We start from the raw sequence: 21,662 nt of genomic DNA, 5'->3' as shown, positions 1-21,662 counted from the left end.
AGCATTACACCAGCATATATCAAAAATTACATACTACTCTTTGGCAGTTTATTTCCATATATTTACATTCAGTTTTTATTCATTTTCTGGTGTGTTTACCCGAGCAGACTTCTCACAAAGATGGGGAGTTTGGAGCCTGGGATTATTGGGGTTTTGGTGCGGTATTTCATTCCCAAAGAGGACAAGGGGTTACAATGACTGTGCGGTGATAGGAGGGAGTTGTTGTTCAGTATTTGTTATTCATCCACTGTTTGACTTGTCAGCATTATACTGTGCAACACACTGAGCCACAGAAGAGCATTTATTATAAACTGTTTGAATATGAGCGTAAATACTAACATGAACCACAATTAATTATATTGCAATTTAGTAAAAGTTTGGGAGGACTTTGGTTCTTTTTAGTTATCAGAAAAAAACTGCTCATAGTTCTATCCACCTAAGGCCCTGAAAAACAATTTTCTTAATCAGTTTCTTACTATGAGTGACCAGAATCCTACACAAAGACGCCATTTTCTGACAAAGTTAGAAGTGTTATGCTCATAACACATTAGAGATTTCTGTGTTTTTTTTCTGTACTCTCTGTACTGGTCTGAAGTGGGCAGGGCTCATTTGAAAAAAGTGAAAAATGTCAAGTACTTGTTTGCAGTTAAACGACCTGTTTCAGTAAAACTCCTGAGAAGCGTATCTATGGCTAGTTAGCTATACTGCTAACAAAAGCTATGTTTCTGTAGTCTGTGAGTTACCAATAGTGGTTAACCAAATTTTTGCAAACCACAAATTTATGGGGATATGATGTGCGCTGCTGTTTTGAAATTATGGTCACCAACAATATAAATAAGTGTACAGTACAAAAGCATTTACAGAGCATAAATAAATTAAATGGCTTCTGCTGTAAAACACCACAGAGAAAAAGTAAAATAGTGCATTTTTCGAGTCAAAAATAGACATAGGGATTTCCATTTTAACACACCAAGGACCCACTGCTGACACAAACAAAACTATCACATACAAAAGTGGGTGTGTATGGAAACGTGTGTGTGCGTGTACGCCTGGCATGTATGCATGTGTGCGTGCATGCGTGTGTGTGTGGGTATCCTTGTGTCCTGGGGTAGCAGAGTGTGAAAATATAATGAGGGTGGGACAGCATAGCGCTGTCTGGGGCAAGTCATACAGAGGCAACTTCCCAAAAAACTAATAGCAGAGAAATAAAGTGATACCTCGGTGCAACATGAATAAGCAGGCCGGTTTGGTTCTGATGCGTGGGCACTTAAGGATACGTTTAGAGTGAAAAAGACATGCAGAGCGAGAAGGAGACATAGAAAAAACAGACAAAGAGAAAAAGAGAGAGGAAAGGGAAACAGAATAACAACATAATAAAGGAAAGAAGTGAGACAGAGGAGGGAGAAACTTAAAGGAATGAGACGGAAAAGTAAAAATGAGGACAAGACAGAAAAAAAATGTGCACACATAGGACAGTGTGACAGATTGGAAATACTGGCATTTTATGTTACGCACAATGACTGCATACACTTTACGACAAATGACACCAACTTGTCTCCAGTTGAATTTTTGTGTGAATAGAATACAAGCAAACTTTTTGAATAAATGGATATGTCCTTCTGCACGAGCACTGTGCACTACACAGAGGAAGAAAGGAATAATTAGAGTTTTACTGTTAAACTTTGTGAGTGTTATATGCTTACTTGTATGGTGTAACAGACTAAGACCCCTCAGTTAATGGTGAGGTCAGCTTTTTTGGGTAATGAGCCGACTTTCATATTTATAGTACGTTAAAATATACAGCATCTTTGATTTAATCCATACTTTACTGAATTAAAACATCCAGTAGGTGATATAAAAATCATTATTTAGTGTCAAACTACATGTTGAGATTATGCACATTTATGCCTGCAGCATGGGGGTCACTGAAAGCTAGCATTTAATGTTTTGGAGCCTGTCATTAATATCGAGAGGTTGAGAGTCACATGCAAAAACGGCTGGCTGAAATGTAGCCAGAGTGCATTTTCAAATGTGGTTTGTAATCATCCACTGTTGACTGACAGATGGGTCGTGTGGTCAAAATCCATCAGTACATTAGCTTCAGTGAGTTTCAGGGGTTTTGCTTTCTTTTATTCTTTTCTCATTATTATGTGTCCTTGAGGTGCAAAGGCCTGTGTGTGTGTGTGTGTGTGTGTGTGTGTGTGTGTGTGTGTGTGTGTGTCCACAGGAGTCTTATGAAGCATATGTCCCAGTCCCTTACAGGGACCTCAAACAGCTGACACACACACATATACAGAACAACGCACACACACGTAGAGATCTCCCATACAGGAAAAGATTGACCCTTGGACGGAATTATTAACAATGAATGAAATATATTTTTTTAAAAAAACATATTTTCTTCAGCTCAGGTCATATTTATTTTCTTTATTTATCCATGATCATGATTATGAAATGGATCAGTAGAAGATTTTTGTTTTTATCGATTTACTGTTGCAGTTGACCCTTGGTCTCGTTATCTTAGAAATCTGAAAATGTACCATACTTTACTTCTGCTGTTGTCAACACTGTTCATTTCTTGTGGACTACATCATCATGAACTTAAATGAGCGTATATTGTAATGCAACAGTTAGAACTTTTTATCCCCTGTAGCGACACGTTATCATAAATATAATTTTCAGACATAAGAGGGAGGCCAATATAAGCTCAATTGGTGGCGCTACACTCCAAGTCAGTGTTGGCCCTTATAAATCTGGCATCCAAACACCGGTATGCCATTGGCTACCATTAAACCTGGCAAAGTCCTGATTCCCTGGCATCATTACTTTGGCAACCGCCAGCCACAACAGGAGTCCATTCCCGCTGTGTCCTGCTGCACAGTGCGTCTCTGTGTGTGTGCGTGTGTTGGTTCACATTTTTATAAGTGTCTGTGTGTGCAGATTTATGAGTGCTTTAATGGCTCCCTGCATGTGAGTGCATGTTAACTATGTGCATGTGTTTGTACAACATGTGCAAAATAGTATATGTGCATGCATGTATGCATACCTCTGTATTTGTGATCATGACAAAGTATACTGTTTATATATGTGTGTGTGTGTTTGTGGCTTTATGTATGTGTGGAAAGTTGGACAGGAATAAAGCCAGATGTACAGAGATTTGACAAGGCCCATCTGCGATCCTTCTTCCCCCAAAAATGCCCATCCTGCTGTATTTCCAAGTACACACACACACACACACACACACAGAGCCAATAATCAAAGCACAGTGGAGCGTGTAGGACTGGAAAACAGAGAAAGGAAGAAAGCCGGTGAGAAGCAAAGCAAAATGGGTTTTGAGTAAGAGGGAGTGATACCGAGATGTGATGATGGTATGAGTGCTGCTTGACGTTGTGTTTGTTTCAATATAGCCTCTGATTTGTAAATCTAATTAACGACAGGCATACAAACATATGATCAGGGTTATCTTTTACATCAGCCTGGTTTGGGTATCTGTCTAAGTGTGTCAGTGTAAACCGTGTTTCATTTTCAGTGGGAGCTGTTGCCATGCATTGCCAAAGAAGAAAGTGCCACGATGCTCCAGAATGTTATCCTTGATGTACTGTTACTATTTTCCTCAAATTTCCTCAATTGTCAACAAACTACTTCTCCCTCGACTTTGTGCTGACCTCCATCTATTTGGTCCATTATGCTGGTCCTCCTATTTTTCTTGCATAGCCTTGTTGGTGGAACAAATAACCATTCTTTATAAATATTTTGGGCTGACTATTGAGCAAAGCTATTTCAGGCATGCAGGAAAAAGTAATTTATGTCTGCAACTGTTTCACACACGTGAACTATTAGAATACAGCAAAATGTACAAAATTGACAAGTGTTTGATGAAAAGCATCAAAACAGCAGTTTGCTTTTATCCAGACGCAAATTGCCCCCCTCCAAAAAAAAACTGGAAAAAAAAACCCCAGCACAGGCACAGCACACCAAAGAAAAATCCATCACATCATGGGAGAATTTCCTGAAAAGAATGAACTCCATTGATCACACAGATGGCACACTATCTGAGAGAGAGAGAGATGGAGAGAGAGATAAGGAGAGTGAGAGAGATACAGGGAGATATATAGACAGAGATGTGTGAGATGTGGAGGGAAGGAAGGACAGAGTGGTGAGGAGGAGAGATAATAGGGTGGAAGAGGATGAAGAGGATGAGAGAGGGATGGGGTTTCTATTTCTGAACTGAGCATTCATCACAAGCATGGAGTTTATTTTGGTGGTCTCTCTATCTCTCGTTCTCTCTGCCCTTCTGTCTCTGTCTGTTTCTCTACCTCCTATCCCGCACCGTCTCTCTTTACTGGTGTAAATGTTACATTTTTTGAAAATGTTAAAGGGGAACTCCAATGGGCTCCCACATAAATGTCATAAGGGAGCTGCTCAGCTTGTGGAAACAGTTGTATAAAGTGTGACTGCCCACCCGTTTGGCACCCTGTGCTGCTCTTCCCCCTTCTAGCAGGAGCCTGGGTGGGTCGTCAGGGCAACTGGCTGCACCTGAGAGGTGGGAGGGGCCAAGGGCACAAAAGAGCTGCTCTCTCTTCCTGGGCATCTCGAACATCCCCTCGTCCTCCACCTTTTTTTGTAGTTTAAGTTTACATATCTTACAACACTCGCACACATACCTTCATTCATCCATACAGGCCTTACATCACCGACTCCTAAGATATCTCCACACCCCATTTTATTTTCTTATTTTCTTTCTTATCACAATTCATTTGGTTTTGTTACAAGCCTAAATCGAGTTTGTAAAAGTCTTCCGTGGCTCTGGGGGAACTTTTTAAGTCGGGAAAAAAAAACCCTCTGATGATGTCAAAATGATGTCATTGGGACTATTATAGTTCTATGGTATTATGCTTCAATTTTGAGTCTTTTTAATCTTTCCCCCCAACTTTATGAGTGCTGTCCTGACCTGCTGTCATTCACTATGTGATAAAGTGTTAGCATGCAGCGCCAATTGCTAGTGATTTACTGGGGACACGTGGATGACTTTGGCACGCTGTAATTTGGAAGTACGCTCACCTGATTAGTGGCACGGTGGCTCTAAATAAGCTTACATCTTACACACTGTTAGCGCTTTGAACTCAAGCACGTACTGTGGCACGTTTAAAGCCACCATCCTGACTAGCAGCTTGCTGTTAGCTATGTGTTTCTGGTGTAACACGCAATTTACAGATTTACAGAGCGATAGATAGATGCCAATTAGTGGCACTGGAGCTGGCGAGAGTAAACACTACAACCAAAAATATTATGAAACCCAGTGCAATAGCCCTGCAAGACACTGGCGACAAGAGAAGCTGTAATGGATACATTTGTCGATATGGTGTCAGGGAGGTGTTGATGCAGCTCAGCTAATTTCTGAGACGGTGATACTGATGTATTCAAATGTCGGGTAATCCTTATATTTTGTGCACCTAAAACTGTGTCTGTAAGCTGTGTCCTCGGTTCTTTCTTGTTGATGCTGTTTGTCTGTGCTTGTTTTCCTGTATGTTGTCATGATTTAAAGACTCTGACCAGGTGTCAAATTAAAAACCTGTCTTTTTTTTTTTTTTTTACCTATTTCCCACCAGTTCAGGAACAGAAGATTTGTCCTCTTTCAAGTTTCTAGTTGCTTGTTGTTGCTTTAAAAACTCATATGTCAAAGTGCTGACTGCCAGAACTCTTTAATCGCTGACCAATGCTGCCAACTGAAATTCATCTTAACAAGACATGGCATTGTAGCATTGTTTGTAATTGTGATTAAGATGCGTTTGAGTTTGCCCTTGTACGCAGGCTGTTTACAGAATTTTGTCTACCCCTGGCACAATAACCTCCAGTACCCTCTCACACACACAAACACATTCACACACCACTTGTTGATTGATGTCCCTGTCATTGGGTCAGTGAAGTCACATTTCCCCAGATATGGTCGGACTACCATCTCTCTCCTGTGCCCCCCACCACATTTGCTTGGACCCAATATCTGCCTTTCTCTTTCTATCTGTCTGCCTCTTTTTCTCAATTTCTTCTTATATACCTCCATATATTAGCTTTCCTCCCCTCTGTTTGTCTTTAGCCCCTCTGTCCCTCTCGCTCTGTTTCCCTCTGTGTTTGTCATTACACCTTTCCATGGGTGATATTTAATGGGAAGACGGGGAGACATGTCATGGCTAACACTTTGATATAAATCATTGGCCTCACTGGCATCACACTCTCGCACTTTTTGAACATGGGAGGGACAGATACAGACAATGGGAGAGAAATTCTGCAGTCTGTGGCGAAAAATGTCACATTCATTCCCTCTTTTCACAAACGCCAGGTGTTGCCACACAGCAGACCAGTAAGTTGATCAGGTAGAACATTTCACATTGCTCAGGCCGGGATCTCCAAATTATCACTCAGCATAGCCAGAAAGGACAGTCTATACACAGTGAATTTGACTATTGGAAAAGACTGCAATTATAGGGGCCACTGCAGTTCAACAAAAGCTGAAATATATAGTTAGCCATTCCACCTTTCTCTCCTTTTTCTATTATAGTTTGTCCCCGTCTAAATATGTTTCCCTGTCCTCTCATCCAAACGCACCTCTCTCCAATTTCCCTCACTCTGTCTATACATTGCATTTCAGGACTCTTCTTAAGGAGCAGAAGAAAGGGAGTGACCAAAGATCCAATGAAGGAAAGATTAGATGGTGAGTCGGAGGATTTGGGAGCTGTTGATGTGGATGTGCATTTTGCGACTGTGATTCATGTCAGAGTGTATGCGTGTGGGTGTGTGCGTGTGGGTGGAGAGAGGGGTGGGGCACTCTGTCTCTCAGAGTGTGTGGTTGTGGCTGCAGACTCAGGGAAGTGTGAAGAGCAATTTCAAATGGTCACCATTCCACTGAGAGCCACAGAGACAGAGGGCGAGAAAAGAAAGACCTCTCAGGAAGGAAGTCGAGCAGCACAGACGGAGAAGGAGGAGCGGCGTGCAGGAGGAGCAGTGAAATGTTGAACTGACACTGGTTCTCACTCACACCCACACACACACACACACACACACACACACACACGGAATGATAAAATAATAATAGATGTAGTAATTAGAATAATACATACATGAAATACCAGGGGTATAAACGACATAAATCTCCTCATTATACAGTAAAGCAAGGGTTTCCAACTGAAGAGCTGTAGTCTAAAAGTGGACTGCATGTACATGAATTAAATTGTGAGTATTGAGTGTGCCAATTTTGTCAATTTAAAGTACTGTTCTCCACAGTGACAAGCAGGTGTGTGCTACTGGCAGCAGTAGTACTTTGGTGGTACATTTACATCACTGCAGGACATGTTGTGTTTTCAGCTTGTCTAGTGAAGAACACTCTCAGGGCTACTCTGTTGGGCTTTTACAGTGAAATAGTGAACATGATTTTGGAATCAGTCATGTTATCTGATAGAAAAAATTATTTGGGGGCTAAAGAAAGTGTAATGTGTAGATTTGCTATATAAATATCTATTCTCCAATAGATTATACGGAAAAACAGGTTTAACTATGACAAACCAATAGAAGTAGAGCAGTAAGAAAAATGAGAGCATTCATTTATTGATTCTTCTCGGAATTTGACCTACAGGCACATTTAAAGCAGGCGGTACAAAAACTGATAAACTGTTCATTTTGGGGGGTGGTCTTTGTAGTATGCTACAATTGAGCCAGCATTAACACCTGCAGAGCCTCACCCCAAATATGGCAGCCAAAAAGAGTGATAAACAGAGTAGAAGTTCTTTCAATTAAAACAGAGTTGTGAGGAAAAGCCTCTGTGTGTGACGGGCCAGGATCTCCTGGCTATGAATATGAGGAAGGGATAAACCCATTGGGCCTTGGTGCCATTCAATTCTATCCTTCAGTGGTCCACAGCCAGGCAGCAAACTTGTAAAAGCTGCTTATAAAGAGGCTAAAGGACCCACAGCCGCAACTGACTTAATGGACCAATAGGAACTAAGTAACTAAGGAAAGGAGGCAATGACGGTGGAAAATAAGAATGAGATGACTTTCTTTAGAGGAGAATAGGTCATCAAAGAGGGGAGGAGAGAAGAATAGTCAGAGAGAGAAGAAGCGGGAAAATGAAGAATGGGAAAAGGAAAGGACGAGCATGACAGGAAGAGGACAGGCATGAGCTGTGCAGGAGAGGTGAGGAGGGCAATGAAAGACGAAAGAAGAGAGCAAATACAAGAGACGGACCGGACAAAAGTTAATAGAGATAAATGCAGAAAAGAGCTCTGGAGAGAAGCGAGAAGACGGGGTAAAAGAGGGAGTGGATAAGTGCATGTTAGAGAAAAAGAAAAGACAAATCCGCAAAACAAAACTGTAGGGGGGAGACAGAGGAAAATATAGTACGTTTCCTTGCTGTGACACAGTTTGCGAACATGCATCATTAATGGAATGTATCCCAGAGAAAAAAAGAGAGACGGAGGGACAGACAAAATGAAAAACTGATGACTCAAATAAGGAAGAAGAAGTGAAAGAGAAAAGAGACTGAACTGAAACTGAACCCCGTTGTGTCTCTATGTGTGTTTAAGAACAGTTTAACTGGCCAACTGGTGGAGAGGAAAAGGGGAAAACAGCAAAATGTGAGAAACAGGTACTGCAGCTTTGCATTGGGACAATGAATACTAATCATGGGTCGCTTTCAACAGGGTGACAGCATTCATTCCATAAGGATGGCATTGATTAGTAAAGCTACTTAACATATCCAGAGTCATTGGGAAGAATGGTGTGCAATATATCTATTTCTTTTTTTTTTTTTTTAATCTGGCAGCTGTCTTTACTAATATGCAGCTTGGTAACTCCAGGTCACAACATTTGTCTCCCACTACTTTGTCACTTACTACACAATAGCCTAAACCAGCAAAGAGTAATTCCAAGTGCACAAAATGAAAAGTAATTCCAGTGAAGCAGTAGAAAACTAGATGTATTCACTACAAATATTTATAGCTACAGATATAGAAATACAACAGTGCTAGTCAACCCTGTCTTCTGCATTTGGCCACAAGTTCTCACTTGCAACACACCTGAGACAGAATTCATTTCACAGACAGACAAGTGATCACGTCCATGAGGAAAATAATTCCTCTATGGACTCAGGCGATGGAGACTAAGGTGGAAGGGCAAGTAACACCATCCTGGAATGGACTGTAAGCCACAATGATGAAACACCACAATGCCCACAACAATGACAACATTTTCCGGATTCCGCCTTACTTCTTCACCTGGTACAAGTCTTTCATAGAGGTCATGAAGGACTGAAAACAGGCGCTCATTGGACTCAGGAGTGCATGCAAAAACACTAACTAAAATAGCATGAGCCAGTCAAAGAGGGGAAGAACACTGCAAGTCAATGTAAGCAAGGGCAGTTTCTAAACATTAAGAATCTTTGAAGCCTCAAATGTTCAAGGAATATTCAAGTAAATACATCAATAACGGTACATCCTGTGATTGTGAAGAGCATTCAGCATAAACCATTTAATCGCAGCCCATTGATTTCCACTCCAGCAAAATGCCACCGCTTAAGGCTGTTATTAGACTTGTTTTTCCTGTCTTTTTTAAAGGTTGCGGAACACTTGTTGTCTTGTTGTTGTGTTGACATGGCTGAAGCCACTTTACAGTAACAGAGGTGCGTTTTTTCTTTCTTTTGATGCTCCAGCGACAATCTTTCACACTGCACACCCGTCCGCATAGTAACTGTATATGTACAAAATTCCTCAATTTCTAAAATGATAGATTAGACAGGCCTAATAAGACCATACACTGCAGTTCGACAGAATACAGTGTGAGAAAATGCCCTTGTAATCCATCTCTAATCTGTTTACAACTGTAATCTGGTTAGACCAATCAGATTAATGTTTAACACTTAATTACCGGAGAATGGTGCGAGTAATCTGATTGATGGACTAATGAGAGGAGGATTATCACACAGGTGACAGGCACCTCTCTGTTTCTCCCTCAGTACCATTCTGTCAGTATCTGCATCACTTTTAATCTAATTTATTCTCAGTTTTGCTGGTATCTTTTAGCTCTGTTCATCTGCGCCTCTTTATCTATCTTCCGCTCTGTATCTGCACTCATCCCTCTCTGCTGTCATCAGTCTCTCGCTCCCTGTTTATCAGTCATTCCCTGTCTTATTGCAATCGATCACTACAGAAGCCACATGAGCACAAACTTAATTAAGTCTGACAAGCGCAGGTATTTTTATCGCTGCATCCAAAACACACCCATTCGCGCACACGCAAGCGCGCCAAAAGCATGCACACACCCACTCACACATTTTAAACCTCTTTGTTTTCAATTGACAGATTTTTTTTTTGTTTGTGAAAAATCATTAGGGCTAATTGTACCCTTGTTCAACTTTGACATTTTCTAAGCATGTGTGCAACAGCAGGGTGTCAGTGAATGTCAGGTCATATCATGTCCACATGCAACGCACACACACATACACACACACACACACACACACAAACACATACATGCAAATCTGTAGCTGTGAAGACCTTGCATTCATGCCATTCCCTGTCTTTGGACATCGTTACCTTAAGATGAAAATAAATGTTTAAAGGGGTGACAACCAAAAAATATCCTCACTGTTACACTTTTTCCCCTTTCTATTCTTGTGAGATCATTAGCAACACACACACACACACACACACACCTCACATATGCACACTTTAGTCTTCATCATCTTCTCCCCTAAGGCCACCCACCAAACACACAGCTGCGTCAATGTGCAAGTTATACAGAGCAGAGGTGTGAACTAACATTTCAGATTAGCTCGTCTCATGTTGATCATCTGTCTCTCTGTCCCTCTTTCTGTCTCAGAGTCTATCACATTTTCAGGTCGAGGTTCATCTTTTTGTGTTTAAATGTTAGTTTTTCTCACATTTACAGACTGCTTATTTCTTCGGTTCTCTCCTAATTTCTCAAATCTGTCCTTGGGACTTTTTTTCATCTGACTTTGCCTTTGTGTGTGTTTGCAGGTATGAGCATGTGCACATGTCTGAGTAAGTGAAAGTGACAGCTCACAGTTAGAATTAGCTGAGTGACTGGCAGCATAAATGTGTGTAAATGTGCATGTGTGTAAGTGTGAAAGTAACAGGTTATGAGTCTCAGCTTTGGGAGGTTAACATTTGCATTAATAGGTACTCAGTCTGAGAAAGGTCACTTATATAATTATAAGTCCAAAGGATAATTTGGTTTTATGGAGGGAATATGAAAAACTGAACTCAAAGATGAGATGTCAGTTTGGAAGAAAAGGGCACCTATCCAACCCATTGATAGCATGATATAAAAAAATTTATAGCATTTTTTAAGTGAGGATTTTCTACGATAGAATTCTTATGATTAACTTCAGTCTATGTTGTTCACTATTACATTTAATCTTTTGCTTTTGAGCTTCTCTTTCTCGTTCTCAGATTGACACTTTTTAATGACTGCTGAGGAAGCAGTTTACAATTTAGGTGTAAAATTTTCGAACCAATGATTACATGAGCAACAATAGTTATTCCACCATACTGGAGATAGAGTACAGTGACATAAGTGGAGATCTGCATGTTTTTCTCCTTTTCTTTTTCTATTGTCTCTTCCCACATGTCACTCTTCTAATGTCAAATATCAATATTGAATAAAACTGAAATAAAACCATTAAAATGGAAGAAGTATGGTCATCCATTTGAGAATTAGAGACAAATTATCTTTATGAGTATAATCAAGTTGGGGCATACTGTGTCCTCCATGCCACCATTTGACTTTTAGTTAATCTCTCATCAGCCATCCAGTCTCTCCCACCATGTCCACCCCATTTTTCTTACTCTCTTTCCCTTCTTCCCTCTCTCCATCATCTGATCTCACTATTTCTCATAACAATCCCATAAAGCAGAAAACCATAAAATGAACATCAGATCTAAATTCTAAGGTCAAACTTCTGAATATGAGACAGAACATTTGAAGTGGAAGTAGAGCAGGATGGTCAAAAAGACTTTTTGTACATAATGTGTGTTTTTCTACCTTTAAGAAAATTCTAACATGAGGATAAGGAGTATTTGGTAGCTGTTTCCATAGAAGATTTTACAATAGCAGAATGCCAAGCCTACAGTTTCACCCTGAAGAGTGTTGAACAGTTTTGTCATACAACAATGTTTTATTTTCTGGTTCATTACGTGATTGATTGTCTATGTCAAACGAGTTTGAAATCTCTGCAAGTTATTCTTAATATGGCTAGCTGACATTAACTGAACCAAGAGGCTGGCTGCATTTTAGGAAGAATTCATTGGTAATGCAATCTGACATAAATGGACCGACTCATGTAAAACAACAGTATCATTCTTTTAATGAGGATTAAGTTTTAAGTGTTTTAGGTTATATAAAGTGTCGCTAAACTACAAGTGCAAGAATCACGGTGCTGATTCATCCGCACTGCAATTAGTTCTTTTCATTTGTAAATGAAATAATGTAAAACTGTATTTTATGCCACAATAACAACAGTTTGAACAAGCTCTTGACTGTTTTTTAAGAACTGATGCATGTTCATTTGGTGTTGTGATTTGGTAAATGATAACAATGTGACTTTGTTTTTCCATTTGTTGTGTTGTGTGGTGGGATGTAAGTAAACCTAGCCTAAAAACCAATTTCTCTCTCAGCATGAGAGGTTTGGATTTAATGAATACAAAGAAAAACAAGATGGTGAGCCTGTAATTGGATAAAATATTAGATGAAGCCAACAAATATGACACACTTTCACTTATTATACAAGTTTAGAGCCTGTGTTTGTGATGTTAATCAGCCAGCGAGGTTGGGAGCTAACACCCACCAGATGCTGGTGAGATGTGGCTGTAAATAAGTCTGCCTGCTCTACTAGTGACTTTGGCAGGCAGCCAAAAATCATTTGTAAGTGTGTGTGGAGATAAAACCATATAAATGGCTGGTTACAAACTCGGCTTGGCCAGCCACAGTAGCGTGCAGGAAAAGACAATAATTCTCTGCTTGAGAAGCGACAGATGTAAAATGGATACAGATGAGAGGAGGCAAAAACAGACGAATGAAACAAGATAGCGGCATTGGGTAAAAGTGGTGAATGATGTTTGTCATTAAGCTTCTTCAGAGAAATGGCTTTCCTGCTTGACGCTTTGCAAGACAGCATAAAAAAAATAATAAAACATCGGAAAAACAAAAGTTGAGCTCAAACTGATGGGAGGGGTGGGCTGAATAGAGAATATACAGCTTTTAGCACTACACACCCACACTGCTTCCAGTGGGACTCACTGTTCAGCCTGGCCTCTATAAAGGTTAAACACAAACAGCCTCCAACCAGGACAGGAAAAAGGAGGGGCAGAAGGGTGTAAAAAGGAGACTCCTTTTAACTGCCTCTTTTCTCCCTCTGCTTTTGCTTTCCGTTCATCACTGTCTGTCTTCATGTCTCCACATCTATATCGCTCTCCTCAATCAAAAGATATTCGGTCTACATGTCACTCGCAGCTTACAGTATGTATCATGCACTTGCCCGCTGTGGATGCTATCAGCCCATTAGATGGCCCGTTATCGGCTGTTATCACTACAATTAGAATGCTTTAGATGGGGCCAACTGTGCCTAGCAGTAGGCCAGAAGGTGCATGTAATCTCGCATTATCAACATGTCTGCAGCAACGAGCGTAACATGTACGGACTTTTGCAGTCATGGCGATATTAACTTCCCAAACACCCGGTTACATTGGGGTTGCAGTTGGTTAGAATTAGGCGGCAAAAGTACTCAGTTAGGTTTGTAATTTTGATTGTAGATTGTAATTTTGCTTGCAGATAGTGACATTACGTAACTTCTGTTACTTACACTTACGCATTTGATGCATTCAACCACCCCGTCCTCCTTCCTATGCGAACTTTATCACTATTTAGACGACTTCTCCTTACTTGTCGCTGCTTAAATATGGGTCGTACCACTAATAAATAGATGGTAACGACTTATTGAACCAATTAGGAGGTACAGCAGGGCCATAAACTATATCTATGCAAATGACTGGATGTGGCAAAAAATGGGTTAAATAATTATAATAATCATTAATGATTAAAACAACAGTGTTTCATACCAACTCAGGACACTCTGTCATTGTCCCTGTCCCTCAGGCTACGGCATGCTGACACATACTGATCAAATCAGCAGAGCAGTGCCAACCCCCGAAAGCATGAATTTTTTTTTTCTCATCAACCTCCCTTCAACAAGGAGAAATTCTCTCACATGGGTCTTCTGCTAAAGTATACTTTGCATATATCATAATATTTTTCAAATACTCTTTGTCTTCTCTCATTTTTGAGGTCGTCCTGTTTGACAGAAATTAGTTAACAGCCTCTCAATCAACTAATTCATCCATCACCATCGCTGCAACCTGTCATCGCACCTCAATCATTTTGAGGGATTGACTTATCCATACACACCCACATTCATAAAGAAGTCATACCTATGCATAAATTCAGGACATCATTGACCGGAATACAAATTATGACCCCTGTTGCCTGTCACCTGCTGATACATAAGAAATAGATGGAGCCTTTGCTGTCCCTTCCCAATGCAGAGCCTGCAGCCAATTTCAGTACTTTCCATGTTTTTATTACACTCAACTGGACCTTGTTTTGTTCATCTAAAATAATGTATTTACCAAGTTGTTGTCTGTGTTCTGCCATTGCATGTATTTGCACTTTTGTGGTAGACTCTTCTTTCCTTGTTATTTATTGCTGTGATTTCTTCCTTCACCTACATTTCCATTTTTGCAAAGCAAGGTATAACCCAGATTTGCTCCCAACATTAAGGCTTTTATTATTACTGAGAGAACTGAACATAAACCTTATTATAGTGCATTATCAACCATACATGTTACACTCTGATGCGTTGAAATTACAACCAAGGCGATTAACTTCCCAATTGACACTCATTTAATTAGCATCATTGTGAGCTGTGGCTGGATGCGACTGCAAAGGAGTCTTCATCCACTCTTCCTTCCCTCTCTCCTGTGTCCACTGCACAGATACACACAAAATAGTAGGTTCCCCATAGTGTAGCCCACTTTTCAGTAATTTAACTTACCAACATATTGTTGTTGGTGCACTTTGGTGTCTGAACTGCTGATTGTGCGATGTCAAGCCGGGGAGGACCTCTTTAGCCCATCGCTGAGATTGATAGTGAAGATAGAAATTATTGGATGAGGTGTAGCAAACTAATTATAAACCTAACTGTCTTTAAGATCACAAGATAACTGAGGTGTACACGAGTTAAAAGAAATGTTTATATGTACGCACTTACATTGCTAAATAAAACCAGTTAGTTATGTTTGATAAAGTGCTGTAAGGAACTTTGTAGCTGTTGGTTCAGCTGATCTCATCAACTTCTGCCTCAATTTGTGACTTCCTTTTCCTCCTTATGCTTCCTTATCCACTGGTATGTTGTGTTGGGGAAGAGAGATAGTTACGCCGGATGCTCTAATTTGTTAAACTTATTATTTCCTGTATACACAAACATTCCTGAGTCTCAGGAAGGTAATGCACCTTTTTCTACATCCCCCCTCACCCCTCCCTCCCTGTGTTGGCCCAGCATTACAGTCATTAAACTTCATTATAAGGACAGTTGGTGCTTACACAGAGGTGTGTGTGTGTGTGCGTGTGTGTGCCTGTGTGTGTGTGTGCCTGCTGGGGGGGGTGGATGGGGTCAGTGTGAAGGATGGGGTGCCACTTGCACTTTACTGTAGTCAGCACACACACATTCACATTAATTCGTATACAGTCCCAAACACTAACAAAACAAGCTCACTAACACACACAGGGTTGCCTCACTGTTGCAAGGTTACATTCATGAGGCAGTGTGTGTTTACTGAACTACAGCTACACCTTCTGACCCCGACACCGTCCAAATCATTAAGTAATTTTGTCCAAACACTATGATTGATGAGAATGTTCCAATAAAGTGTAGTTCCACTTTAAGTGACAATGTTAACATGGATTTGTTAATGCATTACTTTGAAGATTTTACAAGTGTATTAACATGTAAAGACGTTATAGTGCCAAAAATACTGTTTGATGTAATTAGTGGTAGTGGATGTCAATAAACAGGGACGTTACCACGTCAGTGAAAATTACCACTTCAGCTCAAAGTCTGAAGCATGATGCAGAGAAACAATAGGAAGTATTAAAGATTGGTGCCATTAGTAAAAGTTTATTAGTGACATTTAACAAATGTACACAAGTGTTAAGCACATTATGATATTGCTGTTTGTATAAAACATTGGCATATAAGTGACTAATCGATGCAGAAATTTGAGACTATTCCAAAAGTAATTATGATATAAACACAACAGACTACATATGTTTTATTTATATTTTAACTGCCATTTCTACACGAAAATAACAGACTTGGTGTAATGGTGACATGGTGGTGAAAGTATGGGATTATAGAGTGGGGAGTTGTTGAATAAAAGAGTGCATCTACTTTTATAAACAATGGTTTAAAAAAGGCCGAACTGGAGACACCATCTACTGTGACGTGCTGGCTGTGTCTGGGTGTTTTAACAGTCAGTCACATGAACAGTCACACGTAGACGTCGAGCGAAATGACACATGAATCCAAACACCATCACACATATCTGGAAAACTGCGGCTCTGTCTTAAAAATCTTTACCTTAAAAGAGGTTGCCACTCAAACAGACAGACACACAATCGCAGATAAATGTTCACGGAGACGCACGGGCGCTCTCACGGACACACATGCACACATTTCAATCACACTTTGCTCTTTCTAAAATCCCACCTTTACCGGTGTGAGACAGAGATCTTTCTCTCTTGTCTTGCCTGTGTCTCACCTGCAGGTGTGATGATGTCACATACAAGTAACAGCTGTTTGGATATCAAGTGTAACTCTGTGTATGTGTGTGAGTGCGTGTGTGTCATGGCTGCTGTGACACTGACTGCCAGATGTCTCACTGCTGTGATGATTGAAAACAAGACTTTGCAGAAGTGACACTAACTTGATATCGCAGCACATTTGTGCAGGCAGATGTAACTATGTGTGTGGAGACTTTCTTTAAATTGTTGAGCTAATGCTGCACTTTTACCTCAGCCTGTATGGAAAGCATTTGAGGAAAAGTGCTTTTTTGTTAAATTATTAGCCTGGATGCTAATTGGCTAAAAGACCACTAGCTTTTATTGTAAGATCATACAGATCAGGGACTGACACACCTATTGGTTTAATAGATTAAAATTGAAAAACTGTTTTGTTACCATAAATACATAAACGAATGAAGGACAGTGACACAGGCATAGAATGAGAGGTGGATGTGCAGTAAAGAGTGTGTGTGGTATGTGTGCCTATGCTATGTTTGTGCTCATCTGCTTGTGTGTGTGTTTGTGTATGTTGGGGGGGGGGGGGTGACATTGAGCAGACAGTAGCAGTGGGATGAATGTATAAGTGATGGCTGATTAGCATAAAGTTCAGGAAACCAGCCGTCTCCACCTTTATTGCTTCACTCTGCATTCATTTCACTCAGACAGATGCCAGTTCGCAGCCAAACATAAACAAACATTAATAACCTAAGGGCTTTTTTCCACCTTATTTTAATAATGCCGTACTCTGTTATTATTTCCAACAATATTTGTACTTGCGCAGAATGAGTCAGGAGTATGAATGCAAACTGCAGATTTCATGACTGGGAGGCTGGGATGGGGGAAAGGCAACATGTGTAATTGGAAAATCCAAAAAAAAAAAGCATAGGCTCCACAACCACAAAAACCATGAAGGTGGCCTTGAGCAATGTAAATAACCCCCAACTGCTATAACTCTCTACTAAAAATAGGCAGCACTCAAGAATTTCAACCGTACCAACACTGTGTTACAGTATTTCTCCAACATGCTGATTTAGGCCACAGCATCTAGACAAGTTTAACAAAACCTACAAAATGATAATTGTTGCCAGCTCAGCATCAGTTCTCTCAATGGAAGCTGTTAATAACCTCACAAGAGATAACAAGGTAACAAGGTAACATCATTCAATTACAAATCTGTCAATATAACTTAAGTGGGCTGTAACCTACTATTACTTTACAAGAGACAAAAGACCAGAACACCAAAGTATATAGCCATGGGAAAACAAACAAACAACGGTATTACAAAAAAAAAAGAAGAAAAGGCACAAGCAGAGTAGTCAATACATCACATGTAATTTTGTCAGCCATATTTCTCTTTAAAGCAGAGCCTCTATCCATTTAATATATCTATACAACAAGATAACCTTTTGCAGCACCCAGACAGGCAACTGTCAACACAGACTGTGAATAGATCTCTCTGTCCTGTCTCTTCCTTTACTTCAAAAAATATTTCATAAATAACACCAGAGAATATAGAATCCAAGTAGAATAACCTATGTATAAATATTTAATCCATATAATCTTCTCAAAAACATCCTGTCTTCCTATTAATAGGGTCAGTTGTACATGTCCATAATAGCCACTCCATAATCTTTTTTATTAATCGTTTTATTTACTTATTTACTTATTACTTAACGTTGACATTAATACTTTTCCATAATCTATGATTGAATGTTCAATTTCCATACCCTGCTTGGAACAGGATCTCCTGATTTTGTACGTCTTATCATTTATATCTATTGGGATTTTTTTTTTATTAATCTTGTTTCTTCTTTTATTTTTTTGTTTCCTGTTAAATGTTTAGTCTAACTGTGCTTATACTGTATTATTGTCACTGTGGACCCCCTTGAAAATGAGATGGTACAGTACATCTCAATGGGTTATTCCTAATAAAGAATTTCGAAACAATATGATATTCAAGGGTTCTGGGTCTCAATTTGGCCATTATTCAAGCTGCTAGTTGTACCTTTGACGATCTATACATTCATTTGGTTGTCCTAGCATTCCAACTGTTCAGGATAATAGCTATGGTTCAGAGCTTTTACAAACTGTGTTCTCAAAAGCAACACAGCTGACTTCACATGGAGGAACACCGTTTTTTGGGGTTCTTTTTTTTAAGGAAACTATGGTTCACTTGTTTTAATGTGCACCCACTGTTTAGCGGGTGCCCAGGGTTGGTGTACAAGCACACAGCTTTTGAACCACTTCCTCTCCCCTTGTTTTCTTTCATGAGGGAGGAGGATGTAGTAACGTTACACTCTACCATTTTGTCATCACTCTTACTAATTAAAGCAAAATAGACCTCCTGTAATCACTGATAATCTAATCCAAAGCCACAGCTCAGTGTTTGTTACATGGAGTTCATTAAATAAAAGCTACGCTAGAAGCTACACACTTCGTCTAGATCACATCAGCCAAAGGAAACAAGAGGAGCTCTTCCGCAGACTTTATCTAACTTTTTCTTTTTTTTCCGAACTGGTCATCACTGCAGAAGTCCCTTTTCATGTTTTTATCCTGTATCTGTCCTACATTAGCACAGCTAAAGCATCTTCTTAGGATGTCACCTGCAATGAGCCCTAATAAGCCCTAATGTACACGTCCCTTTACTGACTTCTGTCTCTTTCTCCCTTTTCCTCACCATCGCTTCTTGTCTCTCTAATTTCAAACTGCCTCCACACTCCTCTTTTTTTTTTTTTTTTTTAAACTTTGCTTCCTCTCACTCTTCTATCTTTTTGTTTCTTTATCTCAGCTCCTGTCACACCTCCTGCCTTTGCCCCCCTCCTTCCCCTGTTTCGCGCTTCTGGTAATCCTACCCTATCTCGCAACAACAAGCTGGTAATCCTACCTTTCCTTTGACGCACACTCACGCGCATACAAAAAGACACACACACACAAACACAAAGGATATAAACACATGCACAGAAACACAGTCTTGCACACAAGTGCAAAGACAAACCCACAGTCAGATGCTGTCACAACAACACACACCATCACATATACAAGTATATACATATAGAGTATGCAAACATTAACACAAAGAGGACAAACACACACACATACACTACATACACAGTGTTTGTATGGTCAAATAATCAGATATTACTTGGAAGAAACAACTAACTGGCTAAGATCCCTGTGGATACAGGAAACAAGCAACCATTAATTAAGGTAATTGCCAACAGCAAATAAAAGCCTCTGTGAGCTTCAGTGTGTGTGTGTGTGTGTGTGTGAAGTGATAGAACTGGCTCAAAACAGCTTGGATGTATTTCCCCTTGTTTAAAACAATTAGGCCATGGACCTCTTCAGGTTTCTTTGTGTTCAAACCACTTAGCTTGAACACTTTTAATACAGACCTCACTTTGACATTACTTTGTTACTTCTACTTCTACTTACTAATCTATATAAGAGTGAATAGCTGTACAATTGCAATTGTACAATAGTATAAAATTGTATAATTGTTTTCATACTAATTATTGAAATATAATTAAATTAAATACTGCAAAACAGCATTTTATGAAGTACTCAATTTTTTTTTCTGGTTAAGACTTAGGTGAGAATATCAATACCGCTCTCATCAAAACAAATCTTCTAAATAAGGAGACAGTGTTGCTGTTAGTAATATATGAACATATGTCATCATCAATATCAACACCATTATTATTACCAATATTATAATATACCAATATTCACACCATTCAACTTCCACTCATTGTAAACCAAAATAATATTTGTCAATTTGAAATCGGCTTTCTAACTATATCAAGACAGCTCTTCACATGGCAGATAGACACACGGGGATGCAGATATATACTCCCCTTTACACTCACATAGTGTTCAATTATTAACAGTAAGGATCTTAGAGAGGGGAGAGAGAAAAGGAAGGTTAGCCGTTGTTTCTGCTAAATGATTCAAAAGCAATTTATTTCTCTTTTGTAGAGAGAGGGAGAGACAGGGACATTTGTCGCATTTCCTTTCTGCTGTCCATTACGTGTTATGTGTGTGTCATTAAGGAACTAAACAGTGCACTGTAGGAGAGAATATACTGAAATAACTAATAAAAGTGAAATAAATGTGTAAAAGAAGGTATTCAGGGGCTACGAGTGCAGAGTTATCAGTGTTCTTATAATGGCATTAAGACCAGTATACTTCTTCTTGTTTCACAGAAGTCTTCGAAGCCCCATGAAAGCTGCAAAATGTGCTCTGCCATTATACAACAAAAGGTTTGTAAAATGTCTCAACTCCCTTTCTCTCCATCTCTGGATCAGTGGTCGTTCCGGCCTCCTGGAGTTTTGATATTGGCTGTCCTCTAACTTCTAACCTCAACACACCACACACACACACACACACACACAGACACATACACACACATAGCAAAAGCCATCGAACCTGAAATGAACCATGCTTGTATCTTTCTGTGAGTGCTTGTGTGCGTCAGAGACCTCTTTGCCTTGCCAGTGACCTCACAGACTAGGGCTGGCAGGACATACATACACATCAAAGAGATAAGTCAGTAAAAGAGGACACACAGACCCTATTAGGCATTTAAATGTATTTAAAAAATCACGTACAGCACATTCTCCACATTTCCTGCAGTATATATATATATATATTCTCCTGTGTCTCTCTGAACATATGGTGAGGGAAGGTTTGGATGTAGTGCAGGTGGAGGGTCACTGACAATCTCAAAAAAAAGTTTCATTCCACACCTTAGGAGGAAAGGT

At 39.8% G+C, this 21,662-nt stretch overlaps 1 protein-coding gene across 1 annotated transcript in view; it reads right to left on the bottom strand.

Annotated features, from left to right (window-relative positions):
* The window catches only part of LOC139203745 (transmembrane protein 132D), a 239,635-nt gene that overhangs the window by 166,611 nt on the left and 51,362 nt on the right, over nt 1–21,662 (bottom strand). The window lies entirely within an intron of this gene.

The sequence above is a fragment of the Pempheris klunzingeri genome, chromosome 7 (genome assembly GCF_042242105.1).
Source record: "Pempheris klunzingeri isolate RE-2024b chromosome 7, fPemKlu1.hap1, whole genome shotgun sequence".
Classification (NCBI taxonomy): domain Eukaryota; kingdom Metazoa; phylum Chordata; class Actinopteri; order Acropomatiformes; family Pempheridae; genus Pempheris; species Pempheris klunzingeri.
The sequence above is the reverse complement of the archived record's forward strand: the minus strand, read 5'-3'. Positions and strand labels throughout refer to the sequence as shown.